General features: G+C 36.5%; 1 pseudogene; it reads right to left on the bottom strand.

Annotated features, from left to right (window-relative positions):
- Positions 1-8464: 8464 nt before the first annotated feature.
- On the bottom strand, positions 8465-10007 carry LOC127663641 (prohibitin 1-like; annotated as a pseudogene).
- Between the last annotated feature and the right edge of the window lie 202 nt (positions 10008-10209).

Here is a 10209-nt window from a genome sequence, read left to right as displayed (position 1 = left end):
GCAAGCACTTTTTGGCATCCACAGTAATGTCTGGGTTTGGTAACTGTATATGGGATGGATCCCCAGTTGAAGCAGTCTCTAAATGTCCTCTCCTTCAGTCCCTGCTCCACAATTTATCTCCATATCTCCTCCCATGGGTATTTTGATCCCCCTTCTAAGAAGGACCAAAGTATCCACACTTTGGTCTTCCTTTTTCTTGATCTTCATGTGGCCTATGAATTGTATCTTGGGTATTCAGAACTTCTGGGCTAATATCCACTTATCAGTGAGTGTATACCATGTGTGTTCTTTTGTGATTGGGTTACCTCACTCAGGATGATATTTTCTAGTTCCATCTATTTGCCTAAGAATTTCATGAATTCATTGTTTTTAAATAGCTGAGCAGTACTTCATTGCGTAAATGTACCATATTTTCTGTATCCATTCCTCTGTTGAGGAAATGCAAATCAAAACAACCCTGAGATTCCACCTTGTACCAGTTAGAATGGCTAAGATCAAAAACTCAGATGACAGCAGATACTGGCAAGGACGTGGAGAAAGAGGAATACTCCTCCACTGTTGGTGGGATTGAAAGCTTGCCCAACCTCTCTGAAAATCAGTTTGGCAGTTCCTCAGAAAATTGGACATAGTACTACCTGAGGACCTAGCTATACCACTCTTAGGCATATACCCAGAAGATGCTCTAACATTTAATAAGGATACATCCTCCACTATGTTCATAGCAGTCTTATTTATAATATGCAGAAGCTAGAAAGAACCCAGATGTCTCTATTAACTTTTTATTTTATGTCTGTGTGCTGAGTGCATGCAATGCCCACAAAGGCCACTGACCTGTAAAGTCTGGAGTTACAAATGCTTGTTAAGTGTTTGTTTGGAATTTTCCATTGAACCCTAGTGGTTTCACTAGTAGTTGAGAAACTTAAGACAACTCATACTCAGCTAATGCTTCTACAGATAGGAGTGGAGACTTATCATCCCCTCTTTTATCCATAATCAACTGTCTACAGTGGCAATACCATGTCAGAGAAGTGGTATAGATAATCACCAATCTGTGAGTTCATGATTTGACTGGTTCTTAGCCAGAAAATATCTCATACTCTTCCAGTCCTTAGTTTCTTTCTACTTCTTCTGCTGTATTTTCTCAGCCTTGAAGAAGATATGTATGTCTTATTCATTGATAAGGGTTTTATGTATTTATTAACAGCACCTTGGGAAACCCTTGAACTCTGTCTTAAACTACAAAGAGACATTCTTGATTCAGGCATGGATTTATGAGTACAAACATAGATATTTAAAAGGCAGTTTAGTGCTTTGTCAAGTTGGCTAAACAAGAGTAATATATTCCCCCATAGTGCCTGCCAATGACTTCTACAATGATACACTTTTGACCAGGTTTACAGTACCCGGCTTGGATTGTTCTCATGGAGTAGGTTTCATGTCCAATAAGATAATAGTTGGTTCACACTATAAATAGATATGCTTCTATTACATAATAGAATCCATGAATTCGTGTTGTCTGCAATTTGATTTTATTTTCATTGAATCCACAGATTAGTAGGATTTTTAATGGTTTTTTTTCTCTCCTAGAAGCCTCTATAATGTTTCTGATATCATGAAAGCTAGCTGGCAAAGAGGAAACTTTCAGCTCAGTTTCAGTTTGATTTCTCTCTAGATTACAACAAAGGTATGTGGTGTCTTTAGTAATGACAGCTTATAATCTAGTTATGATAGGTAGTTAAGAGGAGTGAAAAAAGCATGTGCTGTTATGGGGGCTTCTAGGACCTCCCTGAATAACCGCTTCTAAAGAGATGTCTTGGCACTTGGATGCTTTTTTAGTAATCCATGGTTTCCAGGAACAGCATTATCCAACTGTGCAGAGTACCTCCTTCTAATCCTTCTAATTTTAAAATGTAGGTGTTTTAATTGGGATATAGAATAGTGGATTTCAATATGAATTTTTCATGCACCTTTTATTTAGTTTAATCTCTTCCCCATGACCCCTTGTCTCTCATGTCCCCTCAAGGATTAGTGAGAGGAAAAGAATTAAATATTTAATGTATAAAAACAGGTGTGTACACTGCCATCACTGCAGTCAAGGTACTAAATGCATCCTATGTATCTCAAACTTTGTGTGTTTGTGTGTATTTTAGAGCACTAAAACATTTCACATGAATTCTGCCCTATAAATAAACTTTAAAGTCTGAAATTCTGTATTGTTAAATATTAGAACTATATTGAACAGATTTCCATAATTTAGTGTTGTAATATAGGTATAGTTTTATACATTTGGAGTAACTATCTATGTTTCCAATACAAGCCCATGAAGCCTATTTCTCTAGTTCATCCATCTATAAATTTGCAGACATTGAAATCTGAAATTCTGTATTGTTAAATGTTAGAACTATATTGAACAGATCTCCAGAACATAGTGTTGCAATATAGGTATAGTTTTATACGTTTTGAGTAACTATTCATGTTTCTGATACAAGCCCATGAAGTCCATTTCTCTAGTTTGTCCATCTAAAAATTTGATTATTTTTAATGTTTATGAATAGAATCATGAAAATATATCCTTCTGTGTATGGCTTATCTTATTTAGAATAACTAACCTATTCATTTGTATTATTTAAAGTGAAAGAATTTTGGCATGATTTTAATCCTAGAAATCAAAAGATTGAAATCAGAGGTCCACATATATTTTCAAGGTCAATGTGAATACATTTTGAGATTTTGAACTCCAAGACAGCTTGGGTTACAGAAAAAAGACTTTATCAGAGGGAGATGGAGAGGGAGAGAGGGGGGGGGGAGGAGGAGGAGGAGGAGGAGAAGAAGAGAAGAGAAGAGAAGAGAAGAGAAGAGAAGAGAAGAGAAGAGAAGAGAAGAGAAGAGAAGAGAAGAAGAGAAGAAAGCAATGTAGGATTTTTTCTTTGTTTTGTTCAACACACACTCACTCACATGCAACACTACCATTGACTTCTTTATCTGTCCCTCTGTTGAGTTGTAGTGATGTTGTTTCCATTTCTTGACTGTGTTCCATGAAGAGTGCTGCAATGAACGTAAACTTTCAGGATGCCCTTTAAAATCTTGATTTTATTTCCTTTAGATGTAATCACAGCAGTGGGATTTTAGATCATTTAATAGTTTTGTTGGTGTTTGGCAGAGCCTCCCTGCTTTTTTCCATGGCTCCTTTCCCAGTTAATTTTCTCACCAACAGTGTCAACTGGTCCAACATTTTCTACTTTATGTTTGTTGATTATGTTAGATCCATCTAAGTGATATGAAGTAAAATCTTGTTATAGCTTAAGTATGAAGTTACTGGTTAGCATCTTTTCTTGTACCTGTTGGCAATTAACATGTCTTATTTAAAATGTATGTAAATCTTTTGTCTTTTTTACCTAGGTAATACATATGTTGGGTTTTTTTTTTTTTTTGCTGTTGTTGTTGTAGTTATTCTGCAATTGTGTCTGAAAAATTAGTCCTATTATTTAGTTTTTAATAACTTTTACTTGCATTTCATTTTAATTTGGGTTTTCTCTCTTCTGAACTATCACTGAACATTCTGTGTAGCTTAGAATGGCCTTAAAATTCTATCTTTGCCTCTCAATGTGTTGAGGTAACACTTACTTTTTTTTGTGTTCACTTTATGTAATTTTAGGACTCAACCCAAGGATTCCTATATGTGAGACAAATACTCTGACTAAGCTCTATCCCCAGTAATTAGTATATTTAGTATCATCTCAAAGAAACTATTATGAAGACCAGTGTCTACATGGGTTTCTAGTGTGTTTTATGCTAGAAGGTTTACATTTCAAATAGTTTGTATGAGTCTTCAATGTAAGTGATTTCTTACATGATGTAAAGCAAGGGGACATTTTAGATTTCTACCTTCAGCTACCTGGTTCTCCTATCACCTCTGAGGAAGAATTCACCTTTTCCTTTGCATGTGTTCTTCTCACCCCTGTCAGAGACCAACTGATTATATAGTTTCAAATTCAAGTACCTTGATATTTAAAACATTGGAAATAATACACTTATGGATCAGCATCTAATTCTTCAAATAGCACTGCTGCTTCTTCCCACAAGATCACCAATACAGACTAATCAGAATGACTCAGCTGCTCTTGCTCTCACTCAGCCTCTCAAGTATGGACTTGTATTTTGCATACACAGAATAAATTATAATTCTGAATACAAGTGCATTTAATCTTCTTTCTTTGCATCAACTTTGCATAGCTCATTTTTCACGCTCTGCCAGAGCTGTACGTGAGACCACGAAGTGTGTTCTTTAAGTGCGAGGTTGGCTAGTATAACAATGAGTGACATAGTTACAGTTCTTTAGCCCTGAGTCCTGATGAGTTATATGATCTGATTTGGATCTCTGGGTGAGCCCAGTGGATCTTCTCAGTACAAAATTTTTGTTGTATTAAATGTGAAGCAACAGTTCACTTAATTCATATTCACTTCATATTTTCACGTAGCTTATTTCCTTCAATATTTTTCTCAGTTATTAACAACTCAATATAGTATTATCAACAGGCTTTCAATATCACATTCAATGTTTTTGTTATTCAATTTTACAGAGTTTCAAGAACCATTAATGCACATTTATAGGAACACATATTTTCTTTTGTAAACCCATACTGATACTTTGATGAAGAAGTAGAAAGGAAGATATGTATATATGCAAGAATGTCTACAAACATTTTAATATATGCTTTGTCTAGGATTATTTCTGTTCTTCTTTGACTACTATCTCTACAGTTTGTGGTTTTATCAATTCTTCTTATATCTGTACCATCTGTGCTGTTAGAAAGGATACTGTGCTTGGAGACCATGCTTGAGTTTGTACTCCATTCCCCAGCCATAAATTTAAGACATTCTTCTAGTTACATGCTGCTTCGCTGGTGATTATATTCTTTCAATTCTAAGGTGACATGGTAACAAAGTCCACCATAAATTAACACCAGTTCCAAGGTTATCTGGAAAAGTAATTACTTTTCCATTCAGGAAATAAAGAAACATTAGGTTCTGTGTTGAATTTTGCTAGAGAGGAACATGCATGTATTAGAATTGGGATTCCACTCAATAAACTGAATACTTGATCAGGCCTGAAATTTCATTTATTTTCCAAGAAACTTATGATGTCATTAATGTATCTTATTAAATGATCCTTTAATGTATCAGTTTTTAGGTCCATAAATAGGTTTATTTTAAGCTATCTTCATTGAAGACATAAAGCCCATAAAGCCTATAAGTTTAATTTTCAGAATAGAGAGATACAAGGTCAATATAATATTCCCTTCCAACTCAACTACATGAAGTTTTTTAGCTCATGCATGCATGTGCGTGCAGGCATGCAGGCGTGTGCATGTACACACACACACACACACACACACACACACACTGATAAACAAATTGATTTCTCTTAATGTCTTTTAAAGACTTGAGAGTAAATATCCATGTTGGGGAAAAAGTGTGCTGCTCATAAATACAATCTGGAAAAGATAAAATACACATTATAATGTGAGTTTTATTTTGCTTTTATTACCATTTTAACCAGATAAAGTTTCTTGGAATAGTGAGAATTGAATATTGCTTTCTATTTTGAATATGTATCCCAATATGCTGTTTTAAAATGGGTTTTATGAAAATTCCTTTCAACAGTTTGTGCCCTAAAGTAAGTGTAAGATCCAATAAAACTCACAAATTGCCCCAAAATATGATATTCCAAAACTGGATTTTTTAAAAAAAAATCTGTATGACAATTGTTAATATATAGCAGTGCAGATACAATAGTTTAAATATTAGAAATTTGTATATGCAAATGAATATCTACCTATCATATGTAGACAACATTTAACATTTGAAATAGGCATAGTTTAAATAAAATTTTTAAATAAATACAGGTTCTTATTCCTAAGAGGATTCTGTCAGGACTATATAACAGCATTCTGAATTAAGTCTCTCTCTCTCTCTCTCTCTCTCTCTCTCTCTCTCTCTCACACACACACACACGCACATACACACACACATACACATGTACACAAATACACACACATACACACATACACACACCCCTTTGTCAAATCATAGGATGTCTCAAATTTCCAACAAAGGTGCGATGAAAGTAAAGAAATAAGATTATTTTTTAAAGTTTATGTGTATTCAACTCTTTTATAAGTTGTATTGGAAAAAGAGCACAATTACTTAGAATTTCTTTCATTTAGATTTAATTAGATGTCTGTTCTCAGAATTTATTGTAAACAAAACCAAACTAAAAATAATATAATTGGGACATTATCCATTTTAAGTATTGTTAATAATCTTTGAGAATATTTTAAGCTTGCAAAAAGGAAGATTTATAATGTGCTATAAAACACTGACATTTACAATTTAGTATAAGAATTTTTTTACAATGTACCATTGATAAAATTAAGATACATGGCCTTACTAAAGTCTGTATTTATGATTAAAAATAAGATTTTAACATTAGAGAACCCAGGCTTTTATGGAGTTCTAGAATCACACCACAGGGCAAAGTCTCACTTCAGAGGTTTATTAAGCCAAGACAAAACGGCTGCCCTAGAACAAGAAGTAGATATAAAATGGCTGCCTCTTAGCAGGAAGCAGACACAAAATGGCTGCCTCTTAGCAGGAAGCAGAAGCAGCAGTGAGTAGAGCTGTGATGTGGTTTATACAAGGTGAGCAGAAGCATGCTCACATGTAGGTAGAAAAGTACATCAGCTGTGGCTGAGTCACAGGTGGTATTGGGTGGAAGGGTGACTGAACTCCCTGAAACCTAGTTCTGGGTTGAGGCTAAGGTTAGAGCCTTAGTCATTTTTCATTATTCAACAAGCAGTTTGATTTTTGTAAAGCTAATAAGGATTGTTAATTATAATTAGTTTTGAGACTGCTGAAATGTACCCTTGATTTAATTTTTGTTTTTAAGGTATTTTATGCCTATTATAAAGGAAATGTAAGCCTTTTGTCAAGTAAACGAATTTTAAATTTAAATTATACAGAGCATTACTGCAGGCAGATTGGAGCTAGAAAACTGCAGCAAAAAGAAGTCAAATATCCTGGATTCTGCCAGCAGCAGCCAGATTACTACAGACAGTCTTTCACCAAGTCCTTTTAGGACTTAATGCTTATTTCGTTTTATTTCAATAAGTTGAGTTTCAAGGAAGTTTGACACAGGGATTCTTGAGCTCTCCCCTGTGCAGAAAGCTACTATTAGTTTAATCTTTTAAATACCTTTTTTGTTTTGAACAAATGGTTTCTACTACATAAACAAACTCCTTTCTTCTAACTTCTGGCTGTTGTTGAAGTTTACTTCTTGCTACTTTTCTATGCCAGCAATGGATTAGAATAAAAAACGTTTTGTTTTCTTGGCTGAGTGTGATGTGAACGGCTCAACATGCATCCAGGAGCTGATAATGTGGACATATGCCATGGATAGCTTGATGATAAGTAGATTTTACTAAAATCAAAACCAAAATCTTTCATTTCTTGTTTACTGAGGGAAAAAAGAACCTTTAAAATCAACGACAAAAGCCAGAGACTCTAAGGACCCTGTCTGCAAGCACTGAGATTATGTTCAGAGTTATGTCAGGGGATCTGGACTAACAAAGTAATTTCCATGCTTTGATACAGGTCCCTTAACTGGAAAGGGTTTGAAAATATAATTTACAGCACATGTTGACACATCTTATTAAATTTGTGGGAATTAACCAGCATCTTGAGAGTTTTAAATGATTCTGGAGCATGTGTATGGAGATACAATATTCACAGTGTACACATGATGGTATTTAAGTAATCAGCACAGTACCAAAACTACAGAATGATTAAATGCAAATTATAAGTTATGATTATGCCATCTACCAACAGGGAGCATATATTCTTGAACAAATCCTAAGGAAATTGCAAGCTCCTGGGAGTCCTCTGTACTTTGCAAACTACACCTTCTAGATGTCCAGATCCTTTTATTGACTGACTAAATTTGTGACTCCAGTCACTGTAAACCGTCCCCAGAGGCCTCTAAAGACATAGATTAGAGTGATCTTTCAACACCAGGTAAATAACAGGTGGTGATATCTGACAGATTAAATGGTAGATGCTCAACCATTCACTCCTGTTATTACTGACAGTGGTGGAAAGTTTAGAATTCTGCTTCTGGAGAGATGGGATCCTGATGTGTGGGCCAAGATGGTCTAGTATCCTGCTGTCATGGCCAAGCATGCACTCTCCCAAGTCAAATATTGTATACTCCTTACATGGTTTGGTGCTACTCCTTCCTATAGACTCTTAGACGTATATAGATAAAAAGGCTAGACATTTCCTTTTCTTTTCCTTTCTTCTTTTTTTTTTAGATTTGAAGTGATTTTACCTTTTTTTCCTTCACTTTGTGCCAATCATTAAATTTCACAGTGATTTCTGGGGGTGGAAGGGGAGCAGAAGGAAGGTGTCATTTAGCAAGATGGAGGCCATGTCCCGGCAGGCCTCCCTGGAGAAGCAGGAGGAGCATGGACTGCCCTGCTGGCAGGTAGGTGATGTTCAGGAGAGCTGGTATGCAATGCGCTCAGCAGCCTCCGGCTTTTGCAGCTCAATCAGGCCAGCACCTGCTGTGGCCAGCGAGGTAGCAATCAGCTCAGCTGTCTTGGTGTCACCCTCAGGAGATGGCTGCCTTCTTCTGCTGCTCTGCCTTTCTACCACAAATCTGGCTCTCTCCCCTTCGTGCTGAGCTTCTACTGCCTCCGAGAACTTCTTCTGAAGGTCAGATGTGTCAGGCACACGTTATCCAGGATGAGCCCAAATGCTGCTGCTCAGTCTGTGAGGTCATCACTCACCTGCCTGGAGAACTGTTCTTGCTGGGTAATCAATTCCCCAGCATCAGAGCCACCACAGACTTGAGGATCTCTAGTGATAGACAGCAGCACCCGCTCATCATAGTCCTAGCCAACGCTAGAGTAGATATGAGGAAAATGGCTGGGCATCAGCTGGAAGAGGATGCATAGTGTGAGATTGACGTTCTACAAGTCTTTGCTACCAGTGATGACCCGATACATTCCCTGGTCTAAAGCGGCAGTCAAAGCTAATTGGTTTCTGTACCCAAGGGATGAAAGAGTGAGGCCCTTCCCCTAACACAATGTCCTGTACCCCACAGAATCGGTCAAAGATAACAGCTCTGTGTCCAGCATCCACATTATATAAAGCAGAGTTCACCACACCTCCTGTGACTGGTAACGCCAGTCCAAACTTTCCAATGGACTTAACACTTTGGCAGCCACGACTCCTTCTGTTGCTTCCACTCACACCTGCATTCACTTTGACCTCCCCATCAATTTCCAACCAGGCTCTTTAAATACCCAGCAGAACCTCTGGGGTACCTCTTGGGCATTGTCAATAGCTGTTTGTCAAAGCAGGTTACTAGACAGAAAGATTGATTGTGAGAATGTGTTTTCTATATAATATGAAAATGACACACCTGTGAAGTATCAAAATTATGGTTACCTAACAATAGTCATACCAGTCAACATGCCAACATGGAAAGAAGATATCTTTACAAGGCCCCAGTTCTGGATGATGAGCTATGGGCAATCAAAGGCTACTGAGATAGAGAATCAGATATTTCCAGGGACAAACCCCTGATAGGTTATTCAATCCTCAGTGGACATACTTAGGGGGATGTGTGTGTGTGTGAGTGTGTGTGTGTGTGTGTGTGTGTGTGATCAATAATAAGAGATTGTAAATTTGACACAAAATAGAAAAAAGGCACAGGAAAAGTCTGAAATGGGGAGAAAAAGGTATCAAATACGTGATTACAGTACTCATACAGTACTCATTATGGAATTCCCAGAAATATAACAAATATACAAAACACAAAATTAAAAGTGAAAAACTAAAATAATCATTTTCAAATACTTTTCTTTGAGGGACTGATGAGAAAGTTCAGAGGTTAAGCGCACAGGCAGCTCTTCCAGAGCACCCAGATAGTGCTCAGAACCCATGGGGTGTCTCACTACCTGCTGTAATTTCAGTTATAAAGGACCTAATGAAGCTCTCTTTTGAATCTCTACATGCAAATGATACACATAATTACATGCAGACTAAATACTCATATATACAAAGTAGAATATATATATAAACCAAAATTGTAAAACTAAAAATATTAGTCTATGTTTTTTTGTGGAGATAATTGCCAGCTAACAT

The sequence above is a fragment of the Apodemus sylvaticus genome, chromosome 13 (genome assembly GCF_947179515.1).
Source record: "Apodemus sylvaticus chromosome 13, mApoSyl1.1, whole genome shotgun sequence".
NCBI lineage: Eukaryota > Metazoa > Chordata > Mammalia > Rodentia > Muridae > Apodemus > Apodemus sylvaticus.
Note: the sequence above shows the minus strand (reverse complement) of the source record. Positions and strands in the feature narration are given on the sequence as shown.